Source organism: Schistocerca nitens, chromosome 6, assembly GCF_023898315.1.
Source record: "Schistocerca nitens isolate TAMUIC-IGC-003100 chromosome 6, iqSchNite1.1, whole genome shotgun sequence".
In the NCBI taxonomy this organism is placed as follows: Eukaryota; Metazoa; Arthropoda; class Insecta; order Orthoptera; family Acrididae; genus Schistocerca; species Schistocerca nitens.
The window spans coordinates 579115010-579122109 of NC_064619.1; the positions used below are offsets into that span (position 1 = coordinate 579115010).

At 39.2% G+C, this 7100-nt stretch overlaps 1 non-coding gene across 1 annotated transcript; it reads left to right on the forward strand.

Moving 5' to 3' along the window:
* Nucleotides 1-4830: 4830 nt before the first annotated feature.
* Nucleotides 4831-4905, forward strand: Trnaw-cca (transfer RNA tryptophan (anticodon CCA)). Its single transcript has one exon. It is a non-coding gene; the product is annotated as a tRNA-Trp (tRNA).
* Nucleotides 4906-7100: the final 2195 nt, after the last annotated feature.

A 7100-nucleotide genomic window follows, 5' to 3' on the forward strand; every position in this document is an offset into this window, starting at 1 on the left:
CGTCTCCTTGCATGCTACGCTGTGTTAACACACAGTAAAGCTGGTTCAGCAGGGCAGTGAAGTGAAGATTTTCATAGATTCTGTCACTGTCTATACGATAAGTATCATAAATCGAGGACCTGTGCAGTGGGTACAATTTTTCGGTAGAACATTCGAGTTCGAAAATATGATTTTGGCTCTAGGAGTAAGTTTTCTTTGTTTTCTAAGTTTAGAGCGTACGATATTGCATCTAGCTTCTTAATAGTCACACAGCTGTTACAACAAGTCTTAGGCGATACGCTGCAATTATTTAATACTAACAAGGAAGTGAGAGTACAATCGGTTATATTATTCCATATTTAAAGACGTATTTTGGCTTTAAACGTTTACTGTATTATCTTCCATGCAGTACAGCGCTCTATACTTTCCAGTCCATTCCCAGCTTGCTACTCTTTTCTTCAGTTATATCCCTTCCCCCAAAGGAATAAAATAGCCGATTCCACCCCCTCCTTCTTGGTATGTACCTGCATCTTTCATTCTACGTAGTTCCTCTAAAGCCATGCAAATCACACAGCCACCTATTCTAAGAGTATTGTTCACACTACTTCATTAACTACGTTCTAACAGTGTTCCTGGTATATCAACCTGCCACTGGTTCTATTGACTGGTATCAATTATCATGCTTATCACATTATTTCCTTTGGAACATTACGTCACCAATAGGATTTGCAATCCACTTCACATGTAATTATTATTATTATTTCTTTACTTTCTCAGACGTTAAGTCTGGTTGAGAATGGAAAGTGACGCGGACCTTGATCAAGCGTCACTTCCTATTAACTGTACGGTATGTGTTATATTGCATTTAGGAACTTTCGGGTAATTGAACATGTATCAATAATTACGGATTTCTGTAGTTGTATATATATGTTTGGATGTAGCTGTATTGCATTGATGTACTGGTGGATATTGTGTGGTATGACTCCTGTAGTTGATAGTATAATTGGTATAATGTCAACTTTATCCTGATGCCACATGTCTTTGACTTCCTCAGCCAGTTGGATGTATTTTTCAATTTTTTCTCCTGTTTTCTTTTGTATATTTGTTGTATTGGGTATGGATATTTCGATTAGTTGTGTTAATTTCTTCTTTTTATTGGTGAGTATGATGTCAGGTTTGTTATGTGGCGTTGTTTTATCTGTTATAATGGTTCTGTTCCAGTATAATTTGTATTCATCATTCTCCAGTACATTTTGTGGTGCATACTTGTATGTAGGAACGTGTTGTTTTATAAGTTTATGTTGTAAGGCAAGCTGTTGATGTATTATTTTTGCGACATTGTCATGTCTTCTGGGGTATTCTGTATTTGCTAGTATTGCACATCCGCTTGTGATGTGATCTACTGTTTCTATTTGTTGTTTACAAAGTCTACATTTATCTGTTGTGGTATTGGGATCTTTAATAATATGCTTGCTGTAATACCTGGTGTTTATTGTTTGATCCTGTATTGCAATCATGAATCCTTCTGTCTCACTGTATATATTGCCTTTCCTTAGCCATGTGTTGGATGCGTCTTGATCGATGTGTGGCTGTGTTAGATGATACGGGTGCTTGCCATGAAGTGTTTTCTTTTTCCAATTTACTTTCTTCGTATCTGTTGATGTTATGTGATCTAAAGGGTTGTAGAAGTGGTTATGAAATTGCAGTGGTGTAGCCGATGTATTTATATGAGTAATTGCTTTGTGTATTTTGCTAGTTTCTGCGCGTTCTAGAAAGAATTTTCTTAAATTGTCTACCTGTCCATAATGTAGGTTTTTTATATCGATAAATCCCCTTCCTCCTTCCTTTCTGCTTAATGTGAATCTTTCTGTTGCTGAATGTATGTGATGTATTCTATATTTATGGCATTGTGATCGTGTAAGTGTATTGAGTGCTTCTAGGTCTGTGTTACTCCATTTCACTACTCCAAATGAGTAGGTCAATATTGGTATGGCATAAGTATTTATAGCTTTGGTCTTGTTTCTTGCTGTCAATTCTGTTTTCAGTATTTTTGTTAGTCTTTGTCTATATTTATCTTTTAGTTCTTCTTTAATATTTGTATTATCTATTCCTATTTTTTGTCTGTATCCTAGGTATTTATAGGCATCTGTCTTTTCCATCGCTTCTATGCAGTCGCTGTGGTTATCAAGTATGTAATCTTCTTGTTTAGTGTGTTTTCCCTTGACTATGCTATTTTTCTTACATTTGTCTGTTCCAAAAGCCATATTTATATCATTGCTGAATACTTCTGTTATCTTTAATAATTGGTTGAGTTGTTGATTGGTTGCTGCCAGTAGTTTTAGATCATCCATGTATAGCAAATGTGTGATTTTGTGTGGGTATGTTCCAGTAATATTATATCCATAATTTGAATTATTTAGCATGTTGGATAGTGGGTTCAGAGCAAGACAGAACCAGAAAGGACTTAATGAGTCTCCTTGGTATATTCCACGCTTAATCTGTATTGGCTGTGATGTGATATTATCTGAATTTGTTTGGATATTAAGTGTGGTTTTCCAGTTTTTCATTACTATGTTTAGGAACTGTATCAATTTAGGATCTACTTTGTATATTTCCAATATTTGTAGTAACCATGAGTGGGGTACACTATCAAAAGCTTTTTGGTAATCAATGTATGCGTAGTGTAGAGACCTTTGTTTAGTTTTAGCTTGATATGTCACCTCTGCATCTATTATCAGTTGCTCTTTACATCCTCGCGCTCCTTTGCAGCAGCCTTTTTGTTCTTCATTTATAATTTTGTTCTGTGTTGTATGTGTCATTAATTTCTGTTTAATGACTGAAGTTAATATTTTGTAGATTGTTGGTAGGCATGTTATGGGGCGATATTTAGCTGGGTTTGCTGTGTCTGCTTGATCTTTAGGTTTCAGATAAGTTATTCCATGTGTAAGTGTATCAGGGAATGTGTATGGGTCTCCAATGTAACTGTTAAATAATTTAGTTAGATGTGAATGTGTTGAGGTGAACTTCTTTAGCCAGAAATTTGCTATTTTATCATTTCCAGGGGCTTTCCAATTGTGCGTAGAATTAATTGCTCGGGTGACTTCATGTTGCAAAATTATCACTTCAGGCATTTGTGGTATCATCTTGTATGTATCTGTTTCTGCTTGTATCCACCGTGCATGCCTGTTATGTTGTACCGGGTTTGACCATATGCTGCTCCAGAAGTGTTCCATTTCTCTCATGTTTGGTGGATTGTCTATTTTTATGTGTGTGTTTTCTATTGTTTGGTAAAATTTCTTTTGGTTTGTGTTGAATGTTTGGTTTTGTTTCCTTCTATTTTCACTTTTTTTGTATCTTCTAAGTCGTTTCGCCAAAGCTTGTAATTTTTGCTTCTTTTCATCTAATTGCTCTATTGCTTCTTGTTGTGAGATTTTACCTAACCTTTTTCGTTTTTTGTCTGATATTTCATTTCTTATAAATTGTGTTAGCTGTCCGATGTCTTTTCTCAGTTTTTCTATTCTGATCTGTAGCCTGTGTTGCCATGCTGGTTTTGTGGGTTTCTTCTGTGTGTTGGTTGGTTCTGATATCTGCCTAGTGTGTATATTTAGTGTAGTGAGTGCTCCTACATAAACCAGTAGTTGTAACTCTTCCATAGTTGTGTATTCATTTATTTTGTTGTGTATGATTGTGTTGATAGTTTTTATTGTTGTTTCGACTTGTGGGCTATTTGGTGGTCTATGCAAGAATGGTCTAATGTCTGTATTTGTGTCTTTGTATTCTATATATGTCAACTGAAATTTTTCTTCTATATCTAACATGTGTGTCACTTCATGTTCTATTTGTGCTTGTGCTGGTGGCTGTCTTAAGATTTCATTTTCCTCTGATTGTTTAATTGATGTGTGTTGTTCTTTGTTTGTTTGCTCTGGGATGTTTGAGTCTATTACTGTATTTTCTTCTTCTTGTGACTGTACATTATTTTGTTCCAGTATTTGTTGTACTTGTTGTTTGATGTTTTCTAATTCTGACTGGGGTATCCTGTTATTTTTTATTATTACACGAATCTGATCAGCTAGACGTTGTGCTGTTAAAAATTTTAATTCTGGGTATCTGGTAATAAATGTTGTGTATACTTGTGATCTGTATCCAGTTGTGTTGGTTCCTAGGTTTGTTGCTTGGTAATAACAGAACATGAGGTGTCGATTAACTTCATCTGACCATCTCATCCTCTGTCTTTGTTTTCCTTCTAGGGTGGTTGCAGGACGCATATCCTGCAAAACACCTCTATTTGGATTTAAATCATTTTCCAGTTGGCTAGCAGTGTCATTACCATTGTGGGCGGGCATAGGGTTCAAGCGCCGTCCCCGACCATGACGGCGCTTGTCCGAGGCTTCTTTAGTTCTGTCCTGAACCAAGTAATCACACTAAAAGGGGGGTTAGCCCTATTAGCGGTTTGTTCTTTTCGTCGCCTTTTACGACTGGCAGAACATACCGGAGGCCTATTCTTTTCCCGGGCCTCCACGGGGTTTATTATTATTATTATTATTATTATTATTATTATTATTACATTGGCTACATCGTGAGATAATTGGAAAAACGTCTTCTATTATCGCTGTAGTGACGGCGTAATTGGCATCTTGCGCCGGTCACGAGTAGCAGTTAGACGTTCTGCAATATGAAACTTCCTGGCAGATTAAAACTGTGTGCCGGATCGAGACTCGAACTCGGGACCTTTGCCTTTCGCGGGCAAGTGCTCTACCTCTTGCAAGTTTCGCAGGAGAGCTTCTGTAAAGTTTGGAAGGTAGGAGACGAGGTACTGGCAGCAGTAAAGCTGTGAGGACGGGGCGTGAGTCGTGCTTGGGTAGCTCAGTTGGTAGAGCACTTGCCCGCCAAAGGCAAAGGTCCCGAGTTCGAGTCTCGGTCCGGCACACAGTTTTAATCTGCCAGGAAGTTTCATATCAGTGCACACTCCGCTGCGGAGTGGAAATCTCGTTCTGCAATATATTTCGTACTTCCTCTACCGAACGCAAGTAGCGCGGTTGCATCTTTGTGCGAACGGCTGACATGCAAAGAGACTGCATGTAATAACACAGTTAAGTTCCGTTCTTCCTCTGCTTCTTTACATATTATAAAATAACACTCAGCAGAACTTGAAGACCCACTTTTCTTCCACTTCTCTTTCACTTCTGCGATAGATTAAATAAAATTAATAGCCTTCAGCTATCCACATATAACTGAAATAATGAGTCTACAGCTCACGTTGCAATTTTCATTTATAGTGTTCTTTGGTTCATATTTTTATCTGGTGCTCGTAATTAACAGCCACATTTGAATAACTGATTGTTTTTCTAATGACACAATACAGAACCTGCACCTTTTGTTACAAAGTCCGATGGTCAAAGTTTAATTAATATTATTACGTGATATAAATTTACTGGCGCCATATACGAAGCGAGGCGGAGCGGACACTATAGTTCATTAAAGAAGAACAAAAGCTGCGATTGTACAAGTCGTGAATCACACACAGCCGACTACTAATGCATATCACTGACGCATATCATTGACGCACTCACATATGATTTAGCCAAACATTTAGCTTCCTTGCTGAGACCATTGGATGGCAAATGTTCACACCATTTACGGAACTCTGCTGATTTTATCAACAGACTGGGGGCTCTCCACTTAAGTAGTTGTGATCTTCTAGTGAGTTTTGATGTAATTTCCCTTTTCACAAAAGTACCTCTTACGGATTCCTTGACGCTAATTGGTCAACAGTTTGAATCGGACATCAGTGCTTTGTTTCGAATTGCTCTTCCCTCAACCTATTTTATGTTTAACCAGGAATTTTTTGAGCAGTCTGACGGTGTCGCCATGGGCAGCCCTCTCTCTCCTCTGGTGGCTAACCTCTTTATGGAGGATTTTGAGGAAAGAGCACTTGAATCAGCGGTTTGTAAACCAACTGTTTTTTAGAGATACGTAAATGACAGTTTCATAGTGTGGCCCAACGGAGAAGAAAAGTTAATGAAGTTTGTTCATCATCTTAACTCCTTCCATGAGAATACTCGATTTACTATGGAACTAGAGAGAGATTGTTGCCGTTCACTCCTGGATGTTTTGGTTAAACGGAAGAGTGACGGCTCGGTGGGACATTCTGTTTATCGTAAGCCCACTCACACCGATTTGTACTTGCACTCTTCAAGTTTCCATCGCCCATCCCAAACCATGAGTGTGTTTAAAACTCTTATGCACAGGGCACATTCTGTGTCGGATACAGAGAATTTGCGTAAGGAACTTGCACATATAAGGACGGTATTCAGAGACAATGGATACTCGACCCGGCAAATTAACAGGGCTTTCTCAACTAAAGCCAGGAACCGGGAAGTGGATAAAGAGGAGAACACGCCAACCAAGGATTTTCTTCCCTTCGTTGGAAATATCTCCTTCAAAATAGCGAGGATTCTTAATAATTTTCATGTGGAAGTGGTTTTTCGTCCACCTTCTAAGATTTCGGATCTGCTGGAATCGGTGAAGGAGGATTTGTTACTGCGGAAGGCGGGACATTTCAAAATACCGTGTCAATGTGGTATGGCCTATATAGGACAGACAACGCGTACAGTGGAAGAGCGTTGTGTGGAACATCAACGTTGCACTCGCCCACTGCAACCCAGTAAGTCTGCAGTTGCGAAACATTGTATCTCCAACGGACATTCAATGGAGTATGACAAAACTCCGATTTTGGCCACAGCAACAACCTTTTGGGGCTGCGTTATCAAAGAATCCGTTGAAATACGCTTTGCGGAAAATCTAATGAACCGTGACAGTGGTTATCAACTGAATAACGCGCGGATTCCCGTCATCTCCGAAATTTTCTCGAGACTTAAGACACCAGAAGACTTCGATACCTGCGGTTGGCGACAATACCGACGGCAGTTGAGTCTTGCAGGTCCACCAGCGAGAGCGGTGCCGCTGGCCGGTGTGGCCCTTGTGTCTCCGCGACTTCAACGCATGCGCGGTAGCACCATCCGCGCACTATATAAGACGACACTCCTCGTTCGGCTCACCTGAAGATGGCTGGCAGTTGTCCAGCCGAAACATCGTGTAATGGCTCAAATGGTTCAAATGGC